We start from the raw sequence: 26366 nt of genomic DNA on the forward strand, positions 1-26366 counted from the left end.
AGGGGAGAGCTCCTTATGCTGATGCTCAGGAGATTTTTGGCCATGGCCTCAATGACCCAGTGAAGCTATATACAGTAGCAATTCCTGGCCCAGTGCAGGGCCAGCGAGCCAGCATCAGCAATGAAGGAGGCAGCCCTCAGAGGAGGACACCCACCTTCCCTGCTCTCCTTTCTAGCGTGGCTCATTTCTTCCTGGTTTCTGTGAATGGAGCTAGGAGAAGGGAGGAACCCTCCAATGGAGAGGTACCGAGTGACCTCTGTGGACCTCCTCTTATTTTCATCCCATCTCACCATCTCAAATAGAAGTGAACCTGGGCAGATAGATAGGTAAGCCTTGTCACCATGATGAGGAAAGGAACCCACAGGACTAGAGTGTGAAGAGGAAAAGGACCCTCTCTCTCCACTCTGCTTCTCAGCGGTAGGCTCCTCACTCTCCTCACCTCCTAGCTCTCCTCACCTCTTCATGCCCTGCTTGGGTTTCCTTAGTCCTCTCTTGTTTAGGATCCAGGTGAGCAAGTACGACTATGGCAACCCCTTGGCACTGCCGCTTGGCATCATCACAGACCCTGGGTTCCCAGCCAGCTAAGGCATTCTGCTCCATCAGGGGTGCGGGGTGGAGAGCGTACAGCACCAGCTTCCAGCTTCCCCCCCACCCAAGCCGTGTTTACACTGCCACGCTGTGCAAATTGGAGAGTTTCTCTCCGTGAACATCTGGGAGGACCAGCTGGACACGTGTTTCCCTTCGCATTAATTTAGGCTCCTAATTAATCGTGCAAAACCCAAACCAAATAATCAGGAACCCGGACTGAAAATAATCATTAGCCCCACCCTTCAACACACACACATCTCAATGAGAACTTGGCTCAGGTGATGGGGCCTCACTTGGCTCAGCGCTGGTGCATGCATGGTGTTGCGGTTCTGGGAGTTCACCAAAAAGAAACGCTGGGAAACAGCCAGCCATTTGTCTTGTGTGGGGCATCACCGAAGCCAATGGATAGGGATCTGCGTCCAGTAATTCCTAAGGGTGCCTTCCCTTAGCCAAGTGTGCTGTGTCCACTGGTGTCAGTGGCCTGAAGTCACGTCCTTCCTGTGGCAGCAGCTGCTGTTCGGCTCTCTAGCCTCCAGTGTTCTCTGTAGAAACGGAGCATGAAGTCATGTGCTTACAAAGCAATTGGGCAGTGGCGGTGCACACCTTTAATCCCAGCACTAGGGAGGAAGAGGCAGGCAGATCTCTGAGTTTGAGGTCGGCCTGGTCTATAGTGAGAGTTCCAGGATGGCCAGGGGCACACAGGGAAAACCCCCCTCATCCCCTAAAAATAGAAAAGTTAGGAGCTAAGGGAACCATATCAATCAATCCCAAGATACATTTACATCAACAGCTCATGGACATAAAAAGAAATTTTGTCTTTGTCGTCTATCTGTCTTGGGCCATGAGAATCCAGTGTGAGTAGTTGTGGTCATGTGATGTGAGCTGCATTTTTTTTTTTTTTTGATAGCATTGTGGACTAATGCTATTCACTTAAGCTTTATAGCACCAGAAGAGATGACTGACACATAAGTCTGGGTAGGGGACAGCATCCTGGCCTAAGGGATGTAACTGTGCCTGGTGACTAGAGTCTGGAAAATGCTTGACTTTGCAACTATGTCGTATGCTGAGAGCAGGGCTTCCGGAAAAGATTTATTGAGTGTTTCAAGGGTGCCTTGCACATCAGACAGCTGTGAAAAGGCTAGTGCTGTCCAAGTGCTTGCCAGGCCCGGGAACCGGGCTGTGCTGCACTTGGGGTTACAGGGAGTAGGTTCAGGTTGTTTATTTTTTTGTGCTGGTCCTTAAACCTGGGGTGCATACTAGGTGTATTAGCCAAAGATCCCTAGAGGAACAGAAATTATAGAATGAAATATAGAATTATAGAATGAGTGACTTTGTGTTTGTGTGTACATTAGGATGGCTTAAGGGCTGTGGTCCAGCTAGCCCAACAATAGCTGTCTACCAACAAAAGTTTCAAGAATAGTTGATCAGTCCATGCATGAGGCTGGGTGTCTCAGCTGGCCTTCGGTACACAGCAGAATCCCAAGGTAGTAGGCTCTAATGCCATGAAGGAATGGACTTGCCAGTGAAAGCAAGAGCAAACAGGCACAGAGCAAAAACTTTCTTCTTTTGCGTGCTTTATATAGGCAGCCAGCAGAAGGTTGTGCCCAGATTAAAGGTGGATCTTCCCACCTCAAAGGTCTAGATTTTAAGTGGGTCTTCTCATTTTGGATGATCTAATCAAGCAAAAGTTTCCCTCACACGCGTGCCCAGTCATTTGTTCTAGTTGATTCCAGATGTAGTCAAGTTGACAACCAAGAACAGCTACCAGATTGGGTAAAGCACTCTACCTGAGAGCTCCATCTCAGGCTTTCTCAAAAGCTTGAGACAGGGTCTTGCTAAGATGCCCAGCCTGGCCTTGAACTCACTGTAGCCCAGGCTAGGCCTACAACTTGAGGTCTTCTTGCCTCAACCTCCCAAGTAGCTGCGTAGCAGGTATGTGCCACCCACACAGTTCTTTGACGCTGTGTTGATATCGGCCTCTCTTCCTTTGTTTTTGGTTCTTAGTATTTTGGAGCCTGGAAGGTGGACTTATTCAGGTTCACCGTGATACACTGGAGACCAGGAGGGCATTTGTAAATACTCAGATAGTTAAAGGTTTTAAACAACCTGTGCTGAACACCGAATTTCCCGTTACTTTGCTGGGATTTCCCCAGTAGACAAGCAGAAATAGATCAATAGACAGACATATCACAAGGAGATACATTCTGAAACCGTTGAGAGAACAAGGGATATCTCCACATAATAAGAAAACATTAATACCATGTAGAAATTATTTCCACCACATTGTCTCTCTCTCTCTTTTTTTCCTTTTCATTTATCTCCCCCAAAGACTCCTGAAATGCAGTGGAAATGAAACATGAGCAAAGCATGGGAAGTTCCCTCCTTAAAGGCGAAGCTGCCTGTTTGGTCTGCCTGTGCAAGCTGCCTTGAGGCAAGTGAGATGCTGCCACGGCCTGGAGCTGTGACTCTGTTTACCTCTTAACCACTAGCTTCCTCTCCTGCTTCAGACTCCTCCTGGTTCTCCCCTACAATGCTCTAGACTGCACCCCGGGCCTCCTCCCAATCAGGGCTCTAGAACTTTCGGTTTTCTCTTAGGAAGTTTCCACCAAATGAGGCTTCATTAAATATCTCTTCTGTGTTCTCTACCACCCTTCCATACCTTACACCTGTTCCAGAGGAAAGAGGGCCATGGGAGGTCTCTGTTTCTTTAAAATGATGTCCTAGACTGTTTCTGGCTCTAGAGGTCTGATGTGTTCGTGTGTGAGGAGAAAGCATCCAGGCTGAAGAAGGAAGATAGACAGAGTCACTGTGCAGGGCCACCTAAGCTAGTCTTCATCCTCAGGTGTAGGATCTCCCTACAGTCTGAGCCGAGGTCCCCAACATGGTGCTCCTGGTCCCCTGACAGCACGCTTTTCCTTTGCCCATGCTTGTCTTCCTGGTTTTGCTTTGGATCCTGCATGTCCTGGCCCGTGACTTAAGGCAACGTGAAGTAACACTCACTTGTCTTGCCTCACACTCTGTCTTCTAGACATCATGGAAGAAAAACAGGGCCTTGCCAAGTCTTCTTCTCATCCCGTCCAACCTGCTCCTTCCCCACGGATGAGGCCTCCTGCCTCATCTCCTGTCAACAAAGAAGGCAGTTCATATGTAAGCTTCCGAAATGGTAGGTTGCAGCTGACGGCTGCTCATGCCCGGGAGAGGGATGGAGGAAACTGCACAACAGCCCATAAAGGCCATACGGGGGTGGGATGAGGGATGCCTCGCTGTAATCCCAACACCCAGGAAACTGAGGCTGGGGAACCCTGAGGGTACATGGTGAAGCCTATCTCAAAACAAAACAAAATGAAAACACAAAAAAAACAAAAAACCAAACGAAAACAAACTCAAAATAAACTGATACAGGAATTTCTTTGGTAAACGGAGCAGAGAAACCTGGCAACAAACTAACTGTTTTGTGCTTGCTTGCAGCGATCAGTGCCAGGAACACCAGCTCAAAGTGGCACGGGCAAGAAAGGCTGTTGCTCTTGCCAATGCTTGGAAATCATACACAAGGGGCTCAGGACAAGCTGCATCCTGAGGCTGGGCAGTCTTACCACAGACCCACTTTCTTCCTAAATGGCCGAAAAGTGGCTCTCGGTGGCCTTGGAAACTTCAGACTCCATGATTTGAATCCAGGAGGGGAGAGAGAAACGCCTGCTTTCTGGCAATCCTGGAACTTTTCTCCTATTAAACTGGCTTAGATGGCTCAAGCCCAGCTTCCAGTCAATCACGATGGCCACAGGGAGGGAATGTGCTGATGGAAAGGTCAGATGTCTCCTAGAATGGGGGGAAGTTGACACCTTCCAAACACCCTGGGCTTTCAAGTAGAAACCAAGCGTGGGACAGCAGGGACGCATCCTATGGAGGCCACCAACCAACTTGCATTCGTAGCTTTGGCATGGGAACCAGAACCTGCTGATCAAAGCAGCTCCCCTTGGTGAACTGGGGGTGGGGATTACTGGTGGCTGGGCACACACACACTGTGGGCACTGCGAGCTGGCCTCTGCCTAGAACAGAGGAGGAGCGTTTGGTTGGGATTCGGCAGCCTCTCTGCCAGCCTTTGGGCAGGCCCACAGTTGGGCTGGGAACACATGCTTGCAGGTGTCTCTGGAATGAATACCAGAGCCACGAGCTGGCCCCTTGCTTGGCCACTCCTGTGGCCAGGTCCCCATTGTCCCCACATAGGCGTGGCACCATGAATGTCTCTCTCATTACATTTCCTTGTGATCTGGACATTAATCCCATGCTCAAAGAATGTAATGCTAAGCCACACAATGCACTGGAGGCGACCTCAAGCCTTCCTGTCGTCACAGGTTAGTGGCACCGTCCCCTGTAAGAGATTGTTTACTTATGCAACACACAGGTTTTACTTGGTTCAATGTACTGTGTTACAACAACCTAGCAATTTGCATGTTCTTCCTGATTATCTGGTAATTAAACCCAGTAAGTACAAACATACTGTAATTATCGTGTAACCGACCATCTGGATGGAGGGATGGAAATAACCGTGTATTTACGCTATAGCTGTGTGATAATTATGACGTCATGGGATGATCAACCACGAACAAGAGAGAGGATTTGCTGAGAGTCACAGACATGCTTTCACATGTTTCTAGAATTAATTCTAGCATTCATCTTCTAGAAATAGCCAGCAGTGAAAGGCAACTTGGCTGATGAACCCTATCCAAATGAAGGCACTGAAGGCATCGCTTAAGATGAACTAATAAGGAAGCAAAGGCTGAGCAGGAAGCCCGTGCGCCCACTCACTTATTTGGATCTTGTTTACACTTCATTGGACATCACTAAGCATTTGTTTATTTGAGCTGTTCCCCTATTTGCATCAGACAGATCAGTGCCCATCAGTAAATGAGAATGTGTTTAAAATTGGTGGGTACGTTGTTATTTTTATAGGTCTGAGATTCTTGGAGGATGAAATAGGGTGCTCAATCACAAGAATAGTTCGCAGATAATAGCATTTACACTTGCCCTGTTGGACAGAACAGCAACTGTAGTCTCCTGGCCAGTGGGTATGTTTACCCATTAAGAATAACAGAGTAATATGTACACAGGAGAAAAAAGAAAGATGTGAACATGGGCCATAAAGGCGGCTAAAGTAACAATCAGATAGCCACGTTCCTAGCATCTGACCATGTCGACTTTAGGATGCTGGTAAGGTAACACACATCACACAGTGTTTTCTTACAAGAATTTTAGAATTAAGTTGATTGCAGAATCACTCATACACATATCCAGATGTGGAGTCAGGGTTTTTTTTCCCCCTCTTCTTTTTTCTCATCCCCTCTTCTTCTTCTCCCTCTCTTCCTCTCCCTTTTCTTTTTCCTCCTTGTCTTCATTTCTTGGTAGAGTCTTGCTTTGTAACCCATATTGTCCTCAAACTCAAGATCTTTCTGCCTCACCCTGCTGAGTGCTGGGCTCTAGGTCTACAGGCATGTGCCACCAAACCTGGCTTCCATTTGACTCATATATTTCTATTTTGTAAACCAAAAGGAGAAACATATGGTGGAGGCATTCTCCCCCTTGGTTCTTCAAGACAGGGTCTCTCTATGTAGCCTTGAATGTCCTAGAGTTCACTCTGTAGACCATGCTGGCCTTGAACTCACAGAGATCCACCTGCCTCTGTCTCTCAAGAGCTGGGATTAGTGATGTGCGCCACCACTGTGTGGCTGAGGAGGCACTTCCATAATCATCTTGTGTGGCTGCTTCTTTTGGGTGGCTTTTGCTGCTAGGTGTTTGCTATCTGTGTTCTTCACATACGAGTTTTCCTCATGTCTCACTGTCACATACTACAGTTTCCATGATGGATATTTTCTATGCTCTGCGTGTGTGTGTGTGTGTGTGTGTGTGTGTGTGTGTGTGTGTGTGGTGGGATAAGGTTGCAAGGGCAAAGGGCAGATATGAGGGGATAGAAAAATGAGAGGGATTGGGGGTGCATACTGTGAAACTCATAAAGAATCAATAAAAAGCTTTTTTAAAAGAGCACAATTCTCATGTCATTGTGCCTGTTGGTGAGTCAGCATTTCTTAAAGGACACTGGGCCTTTTCTCTGCCAATTCCACCCACCTTGTAAAGCCCAGCATCATTTACAGCTTAATCATTTATGGTAGCTCTGAAATAGTATTCAGAATGTTCATTGAGTTAGAATCTGAAGGCCTTCCCTCTGTAAATATTTATTTGAATGTTATATGAATAAAAGAAATCTAGTGAACAAAATAGTCTTGAGGGTTACGGTTACTCAAGATTTCTTCGTTATGAGTCAGACTGCGGGATCTTCACTGACATGGTTTATCACAGATGAAGGTTAATGAATATACAGATTTGTGTTTCTAAAGTTTTCTTTTAATTCTCAAATCTTTCTTACTATCATTTGTTTAGACTTGTTTATAGCTCAGTCTCGTCTGTTCTAGGATAGACTTTCCTGGGGAGATGCAATACACACATCCACTCTCTCCAGACAGGAGCTCATGACAGAATAGTGTAAGGATACCACCAAAGTCCAACTTGGTCAATTGATTAATTTATTGGGGTTCTTATAGGAATATGGGTGAGGGGTTACTTATAGGAGCAAAAAGGATTCTAAGACAGCTGCAACACCAAAGCCCATGACAGTATGAAGGACAGCTCATAAAAACTGGAAACCTGGAGCACATTGTACAGCTTGCAGGCTGCTTAACAAGTTGGAGATTGCCCTTTGCCAGTGCCTCAGTTGGTCTAAACCTCTTCCAGGCAGTTCAGCTGAGTTCTGCTTTTTCCAGGCAGCTAGCCTGGTCTCAGAGTCTTCTTTGTAGCTTGTCGTCTCTGAGAGTAACTCTCAGCAGTCTTTGCTGTTTCCTCTTAGAGCAGAAAAAACCTAGTGAATATGGTTGGTTTCAGGAACTTCCTGATTTTGAGTTGTTTACTTTTTGTCTTAAGGAGCATCCCTGTAGAATGGAGTGTTTCAATGTGACAGCAAAATGCTATACAACAGTGTCCCAGTAACTACATTTCCGCTGCATTTTTTTTTTTTTTTTTTTTTTTTTGTAGAGACCAGGATCTTGACCCTGTCTATGTGAGCCTCTGTCCATCGTGTGGAGTGAGTGAGATCGCATTTTGCTTTCCTTTTTCTCCATCTTGCCAAGAGCCTGCTAAGGGCTTCCCAGGACATTGTGAAGGGGAGGAATGAGGCTCACATCTGTGTGAGGACTTTTCTCACAATTTTAAAATTACCCAAGAAAGATGAAGAAAGAGGGGAGTATTTATTGAAGCTGTAGGTCCCTGTGGGCTTGCATAGGGTCCCTTGGAGTCCGCCTTTGCCTTCAGGTCCCATCAAAGATGCTTGGGCCTCAGGAATATCCTTTTCTCCTATATTTTAATCACACAGTGCCAAAGGGTAGATTCTACCCTCTGTTACCAGGGAGGATCCCGATTGTCTATTTTAAGTAGCATGTCCCATTTCTTTTTTTCACAATAATTGCTTTGAAGATGGTCATATGCCTACTTTGGACTCCTGAATTTGTGAAGGGCCAGTTGAGCATCTCTCCTGCTTTGGTTGCCTTGTGCTACAGTGTGAAGCAGGAGCTGTTGCAGCCCCATCACCACTACCACAGGAAGACCTGGGCCTGCAAGAGGATTCTATGGGATTGCCTGGATGTAAAGAAGGAAGGGGGGCGGGATGGCGCTGAAGCCATGGCCATGTTATTTCAGCCACTGAGTTAGGCAGAAGTCTGGAAAATCAGAATGGCATTAGGATTTTCTAGCAACATGAACGATTCATATTAAATATAGTCATTAGAGATAAAGTTTTTGTTTTCATTTATACTGAGTTACAAGAATTAATTTTTCTTTTTTTTGTTCACTTTGCTTTATATCTTTTTTATTTTTAACTGCAAATTTTTATATATAATATATTACTTTATTTGTTTTAAGAATTTAAAATCTATCTATCTATCTATCTATCTATCTATCATCTATCTATGCATGTGCACACACATACATTTGTTGCAGAAGGCTAAAGACAGAGGTCTTAAAAGTGGCCAACATAGCAAAAGTGGTGGTGGTACACGCCTTTAATCCTAGCACTCAGGAGGCAGAGGCAGGTGAATCTATGGGTTCAAGGCTAGCCTGGTCTATAGAGCGAATTCCAGGACAGCTAGGGCTACACAGAGAAACCCTGTGTCAAAAGAAAAAAAGCAAAACCAAACAAACCAAAACAAAAAGTGGCCAACATGCTCTCACTGTGACTTAGAGCTTCAACAAATGTTTCTCTCAGATTCCTGCTTCTTCAAATTTTCTGGAGCTCATTACACCTATGTCCGTGAATTCCATCCTATACACAAGTACACAGTGGCAATGAGTTCCAGCAAGCTTCTAGAAAGAGGAATAGAGACTTTCCAGAGCATTCTGGTCCTTGGTTCTGCTACTTCTCTCTCTGTGTGTGGGTTCTTCACCCTTTCCCACTTTCCTGAGTGGCCTTCAAAGTCCACACACATGACTCAGTCACTGTCTCTCAGCATTGGATCTCAAACTCCCAAGGAAGGAGATGCTATTTGTGCATTTTAAGTCAGAAGTCAGCCTTTGATCCAGCAACTATGGTCAAAATGTCAGGGTCACCAAGGATACAACTCTCTCAGTCCACCTCTGTTGGGTGGGAGGGAGATCCTAAGAGCAAGAAGCCTGGGGCATTGAGAGAAACTTAGTCCCTGGAAAGTGCTTGCTTTCGGTAGCCTCAGAGTTGTCCTTTCAGGTCACAGGGCGAGTTCCTCTGCACAGCCAAGGGATTGCCTTGTGTGGAAATGGAAAAAAAAATGGGAGTAGCTACTGCTGTGCAATCACCGAAGTGTGGAAAGTTCTCCCATGTTCTCAGCAGTGCAGTACTTTGCAGGGGTTGGAGAGATTTACTGCTTATGTTGTTTTGCCATTGTAAGCCCCACATTGGGAAACCTACATATACAGCTAACCTTATTGGGGTGACCCTGTTGGCTGTGTTCCTTCCCACATACTGCTACCACAGCCCACTGTATTTTCTACTTCCATTCTTTTTGTATCTCAAGGATCCAGGAAGACAAAACAAATGAAACAAAACAAAACAGAAACCACCCTGGTTCTGACAAACGGACCATAGGTCACATGCCTCTGTTCCAGCTGCAAAGGGTCCTGGGAGGGAGATATTTGGTGCAAGGATGCCGGAAAGTTTCTTTTCAAGGTTCAGCCTTTAACTCTGCTGAAATGAATGGACATTAGAGTATCTAATAGGAGAAAAAGCATTCGAATATACCACTGTGCATGTGCACAGAGCCATGGCAACCAACCACGGGGGAAAGCAGAGCAGTGTGGGTAATTTTAGAGAATAAATCACTTGAAGGAGAGAGAAGAAGCTAAGAGAGCACACAGTAGGTATTTCACTGTGTGATGAGTTTATTCTTCCTGGATAAGGACTCGTCATGGAGAAGATCTGAAGGCAGTTGGCCTGCCCATCAGTTAATTGGTTTTTGGGTAGATAAGAGAACTTCCGGGTAGGCTCCTCCTTGTATGAGCTGCTCCCCAAGGACTCTCACTTTTAAACCCAAGTACGGTACTCGAGGTCCCATTTACTGAGACTCAACATGGTCATTTGTAGTCCTTTAATGAGGGAGGTAGACTAAGCTTTTTCCAAGGCTCAGAAAGTGGGCACTGTTTCCCAAATAAGAAAGAACTTTGCAAGCTGAATAGCCATTAAAAAAACAAAACAAAACCTCGACTGTGGCACCATTGAGGTGACACATGGAGCACGGAGGCAGGTAGAGCTAAGTTCAAGGCCAGCCTGGGCTTAATCACAATACCTTGTCTCAAAAAATGAGATAAAAATAGAACAAGAAAATAATCCCTATAAAAGCCCAGAGTTCCACAGCTCTTACGTTGGTGTCCAGCACACATACCTGTCCTAGGTGGGACTTCTGTTGCCGTGATAAAACACTGACCACAGGCAGCTCGAGGAGAAAGGCTTTACTTTGTCTAACGTTTCAAGGTAACAGAGCATCACTGAGGGAAAGCAAGGCAGGAACCAAAGCAGGGCAGAAACTGAGGGAAAGCAAGGCAGGAACCAAAGCAGGGCAGAAACCTGGAGGCAGAAGCGGAAGCAGAAGCCAAGGAGGAACATCGCTTATGTTTGCTTGCTCAGCCTGCTTTCTTATGCGCCCCAGGACCACCTGCCCAGGGACTAGCCCTGCCAGGAGCAAACTGGGTCCTCCCATATCAATCTTCAATCAAGAAGATGCACCAGGGGCTTGCCCACCTGCCAGTCCGGTGCAGGTTTTTTCTCAATCAAGGTTCTCTCTTCTCAAAAGACTCTAGCTTGTGTGAAGCAGACATAAAACTAGCCAGCACACACCCTTATTTAAGTCCTGTGAGCAGGGCACTATTATTTGCATCCTATATTAGCAGGAAACAGAACCCAGAGAGTTGAGCCCTAGGCATGAGATCACAGAAGATACCAATTAAGTATGGATACGATTGCATGAATTTACCCCATAACCATGGTTCAGGCAGAAGATTCAGCCCACTTTGGATTGAAAATATCTGGAGAAACACAGTGTGACTCTCTGGACATGAACAGAACAGACTTTTCTTGCTGTTCTTCCTTAAACAACCCAGAGAGGAACTATTTATAGAGCAGTTGTCATATTAGGTGTTACAAGCCACACAGGAAGATGTGCCTCGGCTGTGTGCAAATACTGTCATTTTACAGGCGAGGCCGGACTCCTGAGGAGCTTAGTATACTGACGTTCTGAATCCAGTAACCCCAGAGTTATTGAAAAGTGACTGTACTTAGAGCACCAATGGTGGCTTTGGCAGCTACTTCTGACTGACCAGAATGGGTACACAGGATGTAAATGGTGTCCCCTCCTTGATCTAAAGGGCTTGGGTGGATTCCAGGTGACACAAGTCTGAGTTTCCTTTCTAGGGAGTCAGAGCTGCAAGCAAGCTGTTCCCAGCACACCTGACGTCTTGATGTGTGACTTCAGTTTTGTTAGAATTTCTTCTTCATTTACCATAACTATGTTGCTTAGTGTAGCAATCACACGGCGTTTAATTGGACGTTTAACAATAATAGGAAGCTAAGAGAATGAGAAGAAAAGAAACAATGTTGCCTTAATGTTAGATTTACCTTTGAGTTTCCTGGCAGTCTGGTAAGGAAGTGCAAAACGGAATCTAGAGTCTCCCTCCCTAAGAAAGCCAGAGAGAGCAGGGCAGTGGTGGTACACTTTAATTCCAGCATTTGGGAGGCAGAGGCAGGCAGAGTTCTAGGACAGTCTGGTCTACAAAGTGAGTCCAGGACAGCCAGGGCTACACAGAGAAACCTTGACTTGAAAAACAAGCAAACAAACAAAAACAACAACAAAGAAAGAAAGCAAGCCAGGCCAGAGAGGGTATAAACTACAATTCCATGTGACTCTGGCTCCTAACTTTCATCGCTTCATTGTATGTATAGGAGTCCCCTTACTCAGTGGATGCCTGAAATTGCAGATGGTAGGGACCCTATGTGGTTTTCATATTTCTGTTTGCAGTAATGTTAAGATATAAATCAGGCCTAGGACAATGTTAGCAATAATAATTAATACTAAAATACACCAAGGCAGGTGAGATGGTCGAGCTGATAACGGCATTTTCTGCTTTGCCTGGGACCTGAGCTTAGTGCTGGAATCCACTTGGGAAAAGGAGAGAATTGATCTCCACACAGGAGCCATGGCACTCACATGCACGTGTATCCCGCACCCCGTCAAAAAAAATGTAATGTAATTGTAATGTAAAACCAATTGAAAATAAACTAGAGCAATCACACACATTCTGTGTAGAAATTCTTTCAAACAGATGGACCACTTGTTTCTGGGATTTTTCACCAAATACTACTGGGCTCTCTAGGTGACAGGGGTATCTGAAACTATGAGAAGCAAAATCATAGCTAAGACAGCCTAATGAATAATATACTCAAGTCTAACATCAGGGAGTTTGTCTTTATTTTTGATTATTCATTGTTCATATTAATGCCCACTTGGTATGCTGCTTTGATATGTTTATAGACGTGTACAGGCCAAATTCAGCCCCGCCGTCCCCCTGCTGTCCAGGCTCTCCAGCCTCTAGCCGTGGCTGTGCTACACACAGGGCAACTGGTACCCGGTTCCTGCGGGCCGGGGAGAGCTGTGGATCTCTTTCCACCAGCCTTGTCTTAGACAGGGCAGGCTTCAGCTGTCCCAAGTCAGAGCTCTCAAATGTAACCAGCGCCTGGCAGCTTCAGTCTGCCACCCTTCTACCACACCATTCTTTCTCTTGCTGTCCCCTCAGTCCCTAGACAGCCCCTCTGGGCACCCCATTGGGTACGTGAGATACGCACAAGTGGTGGCAGTCTGCCCAAGGAAGCAAGGTAGCGCCTGCCACACACCATGCTGTTCCCCTGCTCCCAGTCTTTGAACCCACAGCCTTCTGGATAGAGTCAATGCCCTTTCTGCGTCCCAGCCCATAGGCCCTGCCTGGACTCTCCTCTTGCCTCTTTTCCACACCCCCTCTTGTTCCCACCCCCCAACTCCCATCCCCCACCCTTGCTAACTGCTGTGACATCCTTCACACCTCCCCCCTCCAAGCCTCAGCCACGGCTTGCCCTCCTCCTAGACCCACCCCTTCAGCCAACTCAAGTCCCTTCTCAACTGTCCCCAGTACCATTTCTAAAACATCCCCCCACCCCCACTCCCTACCCTCACCCTCTGCTTCATGTTGTTCCATGACTTCAGTAGATCTGTGGTGATTGGTTCCCTTAGTACTTGTTTGTTTGTTTGTTTGTTTGTTTTTCACCAGGCAGTGTAGCTAGATTCCTTAGGGAATGGGGGGTCTGGTGGAGCTCGCATTTTGTTCATTATTACTGTGTGCTTTGCTCCAGAGCAGTGCCTGGCACATAGGAGATGCTCAGTGTGTGACGTGAATGCATAAAAGTCTATGATCGGTCCACGTTTATGTGCAAGACGTATGTATAGCTGCTTCCTGGATAAAGACATCTTTATATCGAATGTAAAGTTTGCAGACATAGCAATGCATTGTTTGATCTTGAACTGTAAGGACACAATGTTGTAAAGAGAGCTATGTTTATATTTGTAGTGTTTCCAGATTAAAGGCCAAACAATGGCCAGTAGTCAGAGCAGGCAAGAACAATGGCGAAGCTGTTTACAGTTTCCTTGTGGCGCAAACTGGTTCCCTGAGCTCCATTTCTTCATAAGTGATATTAACCCTTCGCGGGATCCCTTAGACTCCTTCCTAAAATGGTACAGCTGGCTAGCCCTTCCCTGTATGGTGGGGCGGAACCTAGACATACAAGTAGCTGTGGACAGACTATCACTCAGCTAGCTTGGCTCCCTTCTCCAGACTGCACCTGTGTGGCCACTGGGCCAGGACAAGCCTGACTGGCCTGTGCTGTCACCTTATCTGCCAGAGCCCCACAGGGCAATGCTGATGGCTGCCCTGCACATTTCCATGGCCGTCTGCCTATGCCCCACCTTTGCTTCCAAGCAACAGGAGCTGCCCCTTGGCCCACAAGTCAGGGCAGAAATGGATCCTTTCCCAAATCAGGGCTGGCCAGCCACCTATTCAGGTGCACGTTTGGGCACTCCATCTAATCTTATGCAGCTGGCTGCCTGGAGACCTTTTTTTATTATCTGTATCCCAGGTGGGCAGCTTTGGCAGGCTAGAGCTCCTGGTTGGAGATAACAGGCTGATGGGGAGTGGGGAGCCTTATCCTAATCTGGAGAGATTGTGAGCCTAGCCATCCATCAGGTGGGACCCCTGCCGGAAGCCTCACTGCCCCTGAAACCCCCCTCCTTTCCTTCAGGCTCTCTGTCTCTCTGCCCTCTACTGCATGACTCCCTCCAGCCCCTCTTGAGGGAGGAGAGACTTTAGTCTCTGCCTTAGAAGCATCCTCCATCACTGAGAAGATCAGAGTGCCATTATGGGGGTGACATTTTTACCCCCCCCCCAAGCTCCACAGACCCTCTGCTAGGAGAAAAGTGCCTTTTCTGCCCTTCTAGGGCCACTTCCGGAGGCCAAGCTTCAGGAGAGAGGAGAGCAGATGTCAGCCAGGACACCCAGCCATCGATCTACTCAGTGCTTGTATTTTCCTACCAATTTTGTATTTTTCAAAAAGGACAATAAAACAATTGTACTCCGGGCTAATTAATGACAAGCTGGTAAAAGCGTCTCCTCATTGTTCCATTTATTTCTCCATTTCTCCCAGTTAACAGCCCTGTCTCTGAAATGAATCAATGTCGTTTACACAATGCTGTCACCCCATTGTTCCTTTATCATCCTCCATTTTCATAAATCGGGGTGTTAATCCCTTAATGGCTTTTCTCAGCACTTAAAAAAAAAAAAGAGGGAAAGAAGGAAAAAAAAAACCCTGAGCTCCATCTCAGTCTTAAGCCAGCCAGAGACAAAGCCTGTTTACACAGGCAGCCCTGCCCTGAATTCAGCTTGGGGATTTAGCCCCTTCTGTTTGTTGGCCAAACAGGAGCCCCGCCACCTCCCCCCAAGGACACACCCCTACCCAGTAGGGTCCACCTCAGAGCTGCCCTCAGATGAAGCTCCTGAGTTTGGCCCTGCACCTTGGGGGTACAAGACTGGAGGAAGAGGAGTTGGGATTTCCTGTCTGTCTCCCCGTGTTTCAGAACTGTGGGGTTCCTGGATAAGCGAAGTCTACAGCACCTAGGCACTTGCTAGAAACAGCAAGCATTGGTTTCCTCAGCCTGCTGAGTGGAAGCAGCTGGCCCTCCTGATGACTGCCTATGCATTCCAACATTGAGACCTGCTATCCCAAACCATTCACTTAATTCTAAGCTTAAACAGAGTAAATACAGAGTGAGTGCCTCTTATCCGAAATGCTTCCTTCAAAAGTGCTTTGGATTATGAGCGCTTGTGGGTTGGGAATATTTGTATATACTTCATTAATACCTGGGGGTTCAGATTCAGACCCAAGTCTGAACACCAAATTGATGTGTCAGACACCCCTCATACGCACAGCCTGTAAATGCTTTCAAACAATGTTTTTAGCACACTTTTTCTGTGACCGTGACACATCTATGAAGTTGGGTGTGGAATTTTCCACTTGTGGCGTCATATCAATCTCAAAAAGGGGGCTTGGATTTCTGGGTTCTTTTCTGATTTGAGGTGTTCAATCTGTATATAAAACAAGATCATTTCAGTAAGTAGCTATTGTCTGACTTGTGATATGTTTGGTGCAATGCTGCAAAGCGCCATATTTTTCAGACTATAAGACACACCTGACCATAAGACACACCTAGTTTTTAGAGCAGAAAAAAAAAGAAAGAAAGAAAGAAAGAAAAGAAAAGAAAAAAGAAAAAGAAAAACAGTAAAAACAGCAATCAGACCATAAGGCGTACCCTAATTTCTCCTGTCCCACTTTCGGGGTCAAAAGTGCGTCTTATGGTCCGAAAAATACGATAGCATCATCAGAACTGGTGTTTCCAAGAAGTTCCTAATCTACTGAGCCTTGCTCAGGCTGCCTCTGAGATAAACAAAACTGGTGGGTATCAGTATAACCCAGAATGAAGGCATCAGGAATCAGGAATTGCCTCAGTCCAGCTTCAGCATGATTCCAAGCACCAAAGGCACTTGGAGTTATTGGATGGATGGATGGAGAGAGAGAGAGGGAGAGAGAGAGGGAGAGAGAGAGAGAGAGTGTGTGTGTGCTCCAAGGCCCTTGCCACAGCCTCCTGCTCCTAAACCTGGGTTCTCCATGATAAGGACATGCTATGTTCCACCACCCAGTTTCAGTGAATCCTTCCCTTCAAAGGGTCCACAGTCCAGTAAGGGCACAGATCACTTGCAAAGCCTCTTGAAGGTTGTTATAATAGCTTGCCTGGAATTGCACAAGAAGGCACAGTCACTATAGTTTCAGGTGGTGAAATAGACGTGGTAGAGGCTGCCATAGAGGAGGCGATGGCCATTTTGAAGGTGTTGGTGTTGATACTGTTGGGCCTTTGATGCTGGCAATGATGACAGGATTGTAGGCGGTGGTAGAGACGGTGGTGATAGTGGTGATGGTAGTGATGAGCTTTTGAGGATGGCAACAGTGAGGGTCTTGGGTATGGTGATAGTAGAGGTGTTGGTGATGGTAATGATAAAGTTGAGCTTCTGACAATGAAGGTGGATCCAGAGGTGGAGGTGGTAGTAGGGAAGGTGACTATGTAGATGTGACAGTATGGTAGGTAAAGAGGAGATGATGGCTATCCAACAGCTTTCACTGAACAGACTTTCAACTGGAACACTCTGGCCTGAGGAAGTGTTTTCTACTTGATGGGAAGAGGACGTTTTCAGAGTAGACCAAGTATAAGATTTGAACAGGGTCAATTTCTACTTACAACAAGTGGAAGAGGCTGGTATATTTTAGAGTCTGACTCATATTAGCTGATGTTATAAAGGAAATTCATTGACTCATACTTGCATGTGTCAAGAGTGAGAGGAAAGGCCCCAAGCATATTTGGATCCCAGAGTTCAGGCAACTTATCGGCATCCAGATTCTGCTTCCTCCCTTGGGGGTTTATTTTTAGACACACTCTCCCCATTGAAAGGCAAAGAAGGTCTTTAGCAATGGTCACAGGTAGCTTTCGTCAGCTTAACAGAAATCTACACGTAAGTGGAAGAGGAAATCTCAAGTGGAGCATTGCCTCCATCACATTGGTGTGCTGGCTTATCTGTGTTGACAATAGTTTGTTTGTTTGTTTGTTTGTTTTGATTGTTGATTAATGTGGGAGGGCCTAGAGCACTGTGGGTAGTGTCATTCCTAGGCAGGTTGGCCCACAATGTATATGAAAGCAGGCTGAGCAAGCCAAGGGCAACAAGCCAGGAAGCAGCTCCTCCAAGGTCTCTGCTCCGGTTCCTGCCTCCAGTGTCTGCCCCAAGTTCCTGGCTTGACTTCTCTCAGTGATGAATGATGACCTGGGAGTTTTAAGATGAATTAAACACTTTCCTAAGTTGGTTCTGGTCACTGTTTTATCACAACAGAAAAGTATAGGGCAGAAACTTTTGGGTTATTTCGTCTTTATGCCCAGATATTCTGAAGAAAGGTGAGACCAGTGGGTCAGAGAGAAGCTCAGGAAAAATACTTCTCTACCTGACTCATGCCCCATGACTATCTTGGTCAAGTGTTTTCACAGAGGTTCAAGCTAATTGCCTTGGCTGAATGATGACCCCGTTGGGATGACAATGGATGGAAGCAGAAGAGGGTGATTCCTAAAGGAATTTCATAATACTTTTTCATAAATGATGGACAAGGGGGGGGGGGCAGCAAGGAAGAAAAGTGTGGCTTAAGGAAAGGGCTAGGGACAGTTGAAAAGAAACAATCACATCTTTACTAAAATTTCCTCCAACCATCTGCATATGGGATGAGACTAAGAGTCAGCAACTACCCTTCAGTGAGGTTTCACATAATTTTTTAAATCTTTTTTTCTTTCATTGGGAGACAATAGAGAAGAGACAGCAGGCAGCCTGATTGGAATCCTACTTCCTCTGCTTCCACGAAGAGAGCTGTACAACCAAGTGACTCTCAGTGGTAGCATGGGTAGCTAAAACAAAAAACTAGACTCACATCTTCCTGATAGTCACTGGCTGCCACAGAGTAGCCAATTGTACTATTCCTGCTTGCTGGCTAGTTGTATGTCAACTTGACACAGACTAGAGTCATTTGGGGAGAGGGACCCTCAAACAAGAAAAATGCCTCCACCAGACTGGCCTGTGAACAAGATTTTGTTGTATTTTCTTAATTAGTCATTGATGTGGGAGGTCCCCAATTTTTTGTGGATGGTTCTGCCTCTGGGCAGGTTGGTCCTGGGTTGTATAAGAAAGAAGGCTGAGCAAGCCATGAAGAGCAAGGCAGTAAGCAACACCCTTCATAGCTTCTGCTCCAATTCCTATTTCCAGGTTCCTGCTCCAAATTCCTTCCCTGGCTTCCACCAGCGACATAGCTATAAGCTATAAGATGAAATACACCCTTTCCTCCCCAAGTTGTTTTTTGGGGAAGACCTGTTGTTTTATCACAGCAGTAGAAACAGCCTTGCCTTTGTCAGCTGCCTGGCTTAGCACAAGCAGGTAGTACTTCTCTGAGATCCAAGGCCACCCATCTGGCATAGATCACGTAACTATTCCTTTTTTTTTTTTTTTTTTTTTTTTTGCGTTAGTCAACTTGAGTATTCCCGAAAACATTTTTGCCTGGTCAGTTAATTTTATTATTCATTGTGAAAGACCCATCGGCTCATCAACAGAAAGCATGCAATGCTTTATGTCCTGAGGCTTTGAAAAAAAACTCCCTTGTGGTTTAAATATGAAATGTTCCCCATCTCCATAAGCCCCTGTGTTGGGAAGGCAGCCCTCAAGTCAGGGTGAGCCTCGAGGCCTTGCTAAAGAAAGTGGGCCTCTCAGGATGGGCCTTGAGGTTTCTCAGATCTATCCAACTTGTTGTAGGGTCTCTGCTTCCTGACCTTTGTGCATGTGTCCAATTGTCTCACAGTCTTGTTACTCGCCACTGTGGGGTGTATCCCCTCAAATTGTAAGCCAAAATAAAGCCTTCTTTCCTCAGCTATTTCTTGTCATGTATTTTGATCCTGCAATGAGAACAGTAATTAGTACCACCCCGACCCTCTCCTTGCCATCTCTGCCAGTCCTCAATCTGCTGACACCTCTGCCAAACGCCATCCATAACATGGCACTTTCTGGATTCCTGCCAACTCCTGTCAACCCACCACATGGAAAACCATCCCTTAAGCCAGAATCTCACATGCAGTAGAAACGACCTGTACTTTCCCCTTTAGGACAGAGTTCTATGGAGGAGGGCTCCTTATTGCAGGGACCAATCTATTCTGCTTTGCCTTAGAAGGTTGTTAAAGAGGCAGGTGGTGTGGCTCAGGTAGAGTGTTTGCCTGGCATGCAGGAGGCCCTGGGGTCTAGCATTTATACTGAAGAAAAAAAAAAAAAAAAAAGCAGATGCAGTTCAGAGAGCCTGGATTCAAGATCCTCAATAAGAAGTTGTAGAATGCTGCATCGTAGCTTCGCCTCAGAGGCTTCCCAGAAACTTCACTACAGGATGCCTGCTTCAGCTTTGAGGCTTTCTGATGTCGACACATGTAGAGTTGTTTAGAAATCCACTCTCTTTACCAACTAAGGACAATGCATGCATTAAACCTAGACCCCCTCTTCAGATCTAGCCAATAGACAGCACATTCTTCATGGTTGTGGGGAGAGTGGGGACTGCCTCTGATATGAACTCTGATATGCCCCCTATTGGACCACTTCCCCTTGGTGGGGAGGCCCAGTGGCACTCAGAGGAAGGGGAAGCAGGCTATCCAGATGAGACTTGATAGGCTGGGATCATCTGGTGGGGAGAGGAGGACCTTTGCTGTCACAGATCTAGAGGAGGGGAATAGGGTAAAAGAGAGAGCAGGGGATGTGAAGATACAAGTGAGGGGAAAACAACCAGGATGTCATTTGAATAAATTACTTAAAAAAGAAAAAGAAATCCACTCTCTGGGTGCCTCAAAGTAATACAGTACCTTCATTACAGCGTTCAGTGGTCTACTTTCCACACACATTTATGGAGTGTCTTTCTCCATGCCCAGACTAAAACTCCATGAAGGCGGGGGCCGTGTCTTCACTGCCCTTTTATCTCTGGTTTCCAGAAAGTGCCAGATGCTGGGTACTCAGTACTTGTTGACTGTAGGGATCTGGGTGGCAGCATTGCATCTGTTCTTGGTGTTCTGTGTGTTTTTGGGGAAAGGCAGCTTTCCTCTCTGGACCTCAGTTTCCCCGACTTGAATCGATGCCTCTGCTCATAGGCACTCAGAGCTCCTGGAGGCCAGGAGCCCTTAAAGGGGTTCATGGCAACTAATTTTAGATCTTAGATCTGGTCTTCCTCACCCAGACCTTAAAAATGAGGCAAGATAAAGAGGCTGGGGACCTCCCACTGTTTTCACAAGACCAGCTTGAAGTGTTGTCTTTTCCCAATTTCTCACTTTCGGTGAGGGATTGGGTGTGGGTGTTTGAGAATTCTGTGAGGGGTCCTCAGTAGCAAATGGTCGTCAGAGACCTGGAGCCCTTTCTGTTTTCCTTCTGGTGATGCCTGTAGTAGTTCAGGTGCTCACACAACCTGCTCTCCAGAAGGCAGCACACTGGCCATTTGACCACCATAAGGATTTCAATCTTTACTTGCAGAGGCATTTAGGAGGCTGGGGCAGTCAGTCTCATCAGTGGTTCCTGACCTTGCTTCATGACCAAGGGTAAGATGAACGCCTTCTTTGTGGTTTGATTTCCCCATCTGCAAAGTGAACGTAGCGCCTGTAGCTACTCTGCTCAGTTATTGCCTTGGTCTGTTTTTTGTTTTTTTCTTTTCTATTATAAAATTTCAGAGACCAAGTAATTTATGAAAAATAGAAATATCTTTAGCCTATGGTTCAGTAGATTGGTTAGTCCAGAGGCAGGGCATTGATGTCTGCTTGGCCGGCACATGGCCGCATCACTTGGCAGACACAGCTGGGGCTTCTTATCATAAAGCTACTCATGCCAACACAGGAAGCCATCTCATGACCTCATCTAACCATCATCACTTCCCAGAGGCCCTGGCTCCTAATAGAATCCACATCATTTGAATCTAGGTATATGGAATCTAAACATGTTGAATAAATCTAAACGAATTATAAATTCTTGTTGATGATGGTGACAATGGTAATGATGATGATGTTTCAAGACAGACTCTTACCCTGTGGCCCAGGTTGGTCTGGAACTCACTATGTAGCACACACTAGCTTTTAAATCCTGGCCATCTTTCTGCCTCAGCCTCCCATGATGACAAACATGTAATCAGCATCATGCACAGAAGCCTAACTTTTCACATGAGTTTTGGGGTGGCAATGGTTACATAATTATATGCACCTGTTAAAATTATTAAAACCGTGATCCCCAAAGTCATTACTTCCGGCCTGTGGAGGATGGATAAATGTTGCTGGCCTCTGTCTTCACTGGCCCCCCCCCCATTTCTGGGGGCATGCAAACAAAGTGCTGTGCATAGAACCTCACAGGACATAAACCCCTCAATATAAGTGGGACATACCCCAAACCATTCCTGGTCTCAACACCAAGGCCCAAGCCAACGATGATGGCTCAGTGTGGGGAGCTATTTAGCAACTCCAGCAAGCTACTTAAAGAGATTTAAACACGCGTTTCCTAGTTGTTCTGAGGTGCGGCTATAATTGCTGTTCTTCCCAAATAAATCCTTCAGATTAAATGGATATCAAGTGTGGAAGTTTAAGGGTGGCTTATGGCACGGGAGCCTTGTCAAAGTTCAGGGTGAGTCAAGTCTAGATTAACAGGAGGAAGTTGGCAAGCTTTGTCAGTCTTAACACTTATCATTTGGAGCTGTTGGGTGTTTACATTTTGGGGAGAGGGAAAATTCAGGCCAGATAAGAGGAACCACTCTAGGAATCTGGGAGTCTTGGCTCGCAACAAAGTCTCAGAACCACGAGGAGCCTCTGCTCCTCTTTGGACTTCACTTTCACCACCTGCTATCCTAAGTGGGCGGAACCTAGTCATCTCTAAGGCTCTGTGCTTTCTGGCTCACACACTTGCCTCTGCCTTCTGCTCCTGCACAGGCAGATGCCAACTCTTCTGGCATTGGCCAGAACCAAGCCTGAGTCTTCAGGGCACAGTGTGATTTGCCCAAAGCAATTTCAAGTCTGCCTGGAACCTGAGGCGCGGCTTTTACCCATCTGCTTTCCCAAAAGGAATTTCTCTGCGCAAACTGTATACAAAAGTCAACAGGCTCCGCCGAGCATCCAAGAACTGTGCCCAGAGGTGCCATTAGGATGTGGGAATTATGAGGTGAGTGGTAAGAAGCCAAAAATCAGGGAGCCACTTGAGCAGAGAATATAAACATAAATATCTCCAAGCAGGCCCCAGCACGGGGGTTTTTATGTTGATGTGCTAATATGTTATCCACTGAGGGTTTATTCATGCCGTTTTGTACGCCCTGCAATTCATTTATCTGCATAAGGAAGAGGTGCTAACGGGACAGTGCCTCCAGAGCAGCGTCCCTGTGTGATCCCCACCGCTGTTTATAATCCCACATCCCCAGATCTATAATTCATGAGCTGATGGCCTAGTGGCAGTTTCCATAAAGGCCACGCCGGGTACCCAGTCGTTAACGCGCTCACTGTCATGCACGGAATCGAAATAAGCCCGCTCCCCTTCTATCCATCACAGCACCACCGACGTGTGGGCAATGATATTATCCAAATATTATTAAAACTTTGAACCCTGTCCTCATAAATTATGGCCGAATGGCTGCGTGGCCATTAGGAGAGGGCGATGTATGGGTTTCGGTCGCTGCTGAGTAATTATGTGCTTAAAAGGAAGCGTGGCTGAGCATTCTCCGAGGGGGGGGAAAAAGAGGGGCGGGGGGGGGTGGGGGAGGCAAGCGGATCGTTTGTTATTGCTATGGCGCTCGAAGCTGGACGCTCAGGCAGGTCAAGTCAACCTTACAGGAGGACAATTATCCGTCTAGAGAGACCAAACATCTGTTATTAAGTATGTACAGGCATCAAGACAACATGCTGCAAATCTTGTCCACTTCAAACACTTGGCATATTCCACACAACACACCCCCCCCCTCCCTTCAAGTTTGGTTCCTGCAGCAGGCAGCTTTGAAATACACACTCTCTTCCCTCCCCTGGCCCCTGGCTTTAATATACCCCCACAGCTGCTAAAGATGCCGTTGTAACTGTGGAAGAGCCTTGCTATCTTTTTCTGGCTCTTTAAGTAATAATAATAATTTTTGTTAGTTTTCTCCCTCCCTCCCCCCCCCCCACACCCCTCTGTAACTTTCTTTGGCATTTATTACTTATTCAAGGAGTCTTGCTAGGGCAGAGATAAGGAACTGTTTGAGAGAACAAGGTCAGGCTGTGTTTATGTTAGCAGCCAAATGTCTCTTTTAGTTCCTGCATCTGTAACAGCTTGGAAGATGGTGCGCAGCTCAGGTTCTGTTGGGATTATGCAATGGGAAAAGGAGCTGAGCAGGAACCATCTGTGTCTAGGCATGCTGGGAAAGTGCCATGTTAGAAACCAGGTAGGAGACACACAGCATGCCAGGAACCTAGGCTGTGGACAGCAAAGTGGGTGGGGAAATAGGGATGGGAGATGATGCACGGAGTGGTGGGGATGCCCTAGTGGGTCAACCATTTCAGCTGAGCATTTCCAGTCAAGAATCAGCAGAGTGTAATTTCCTTCCTATGAAGAATCAGAGTCTCGGTGGAGTGAGGTGAGTGGTCCATGCCTGTGGAGGAGGATGGGCCAGCTTCCCTCTGCTGAACGGTGCATGGTAATAACAGATCGAATTCCTTTCTTCCCTAAGAGACTGGGATCTCCAGCTCTTGGAAGGCCTTGCAATCTGAGTATCTTAAAGATATATGAGGTCTGGGTTCTCTTCAAAGTAATCTGGGGTGCAGTGGAATGGGTGGGGCTAGAGATGAAAAGAAAATGGCCCCTGGCTAATCACTGTTGAAGCCAAGGAAGGGGTATGGGGGCTCACTGGACTGTCCTCCACACTTCTGATCATATCTGAAAATTTTCCATAGTTAAAAGTAATCTGAAGAAGCAGAACTCCCTTCTATGTGCAAGACCAGCAGAGCCGGCAAACTACATCATCCCAGGAGCTAGGTCTGTAGAAATAAACCAGAGCACAGCAGTTGGCTGTGTGTGTGAAACCCTCTGCTCTACCCCATCCCATGCACATGCTTTCTAAAAATACTCTTAATGCGCTGTTTCCCACAGGCCTCTCCGGCCCAGCAACACCATCCTAAGTGTTTTCATGAAGGAACCAGGCTCAGCTAGGAGACAAGAGATTAGTCACTTTGCTTGTTGCTTTGACAAAAAGGCTGACAGAAACACCTTAGGGGAGGAGAGATTTATGTTGGCTCACAGTTTCTGAAGGCCCAGGCCGCTGTGGCTAGCTAGTGCTATTGTTTCTGGGCCCTGAGGGAAGCAGACAGTTATGGCAGCAGGATTGTTTCTGGGCCCTGAGGGAAGCAGACAGTTATGGCAGCAGGAGCTGGATGCACGGGCTGCTCTCTTCCTGGCAGGCAGGAAACAGAGGAGAGGAGGGAGATACAGGAAGGGATCAAGGGACACACAGCTCCCAAGGACACTCCTCTACTAATTGAATTTCTCTAAAGAGGTGCCACTTCCTCTTACCTTTGTCCACCCATGAATCCATTTGTTAGATGAAGACACATGAGATCTAATTGTCTTTGGCAACAAAGTCATACATCTGCCCAGGAGTGTTCTCTACTGGTTTGGGGGTTGCTAAATCTAGTGAAATTGACTAATTTGGGCTAACCGTCCTGCTACCACATCAGCAACTCCCTTATTTAACCCTGTGCTATATCTCAAAATTCGTTTTCCTGCTATACTGAGGAGCTCTACTGACTGAGCGCCATGTTGCCATCGCCTCTGGACCCCACAAACGCCAGACTTTGGCTCTCAGCATAGCATTCAGGAGGATCTCCAGCATGTTAATAGGAGCTTCCTGGTAGAGCTAGTAGTTGGAGGAGTGTCACAATGTGCCGTCTCTCAGGGTAGCCCCAAAGCCTGCACCATGCTCTCCTTGATGGGCTAAGAGAAAGCTCAACCCCCTTGAGAGGTTGTTTGCTTAGGTCAGTAATTAGGCTTTGGAGGACAAATGGACAGAGACTTTAGTAAGGAATATCTCCATGGAGCAGAGCTCAGACAGTGACTCAGTGGGTCCCTCCTGAGCCCCGTGCTCTCTTCTCCATGGAGAACTGCTCTTTGTCATGGCCATCACGTTACAGCAGCTGGAACTGACTAATACACTTCCCCTAGACTTAGATCATGTCATTTGCCCAGTTATCCAGTAGTTAGGATTGGTTGAATATGAATTTGAAATTGAGCTTGGCTAAGGATGGGATGATTTTTTGGTAATGGTGGCGGTGGTGATGGAGGTGGTAGTTGTGATGATGGTGGTGGTGGTGATGGAGGTGGTAGTTGTGATGATGGTGGTGGTGGTGATGGAGGTGGTAGTTGTGATGATGGTGGTGGTGGTGATGGAGGTGGTAGTTGTGATGATGGCGGTGGTGGTGATGGTTGTCACCCTGGACCAGAGAGTGGAGCTGAGGAAGATATTCAGCCTGTGAGACTACAAAGGGTGGCTCCTCCTGAGGCAAGTAATTTCTAGCCAGTGTCCCCAGGGTGGGAAAGGGGAGAGGAATTGAATTCTCCAGGCTGGCTTCTGTTCTCAATCAGAAAAGATGTCATTTTCTTTCCTTTTTCTAGGAGATAGATGTCTCACTTCCAAGTTAGAACCTCTGTGTTTGTGTTGCTGGCACATGCTTGTCATCCCAACACTCAGGAGACTGAGGTTGAACAGTTATGAGTTCAAGGACAATCTGAGCTCTATAGTGAGACCTTCTCACACACAGAAAGAATCTTGTATAGCCTGAGACTTTTTGTAGTGCCCAATGTATAAGCAGCTCAGTGTTGCTTTTGGGTGCTTGTCGCTGAGCCTGATGGCATCCGTTCCAGCCTCAGGAGAAGAGAAAGAGCCATCGTCCTCCGATCTCCACACATGTGCCTTGAGACTCACGTGTCCTTGACATTTTAGATTCAGATAATTTTAAGAATTCAAAAAAGAAAATTTAAAAAAGATACCCAGA

This window comes from Acomys russatus, chromosome 26, assembly GCF_903995435.1.
Source record: "Acomys russatus chromosome 26, mAcoRus1.1, whole genome shotgun sequence".
Taxonomy (NCBI): domain Eukaryota; kingdom Metazoa; phylum Chordata; class Mammalia; order Rodentia; family Muridae; genus Acomys; species Acomys russatus.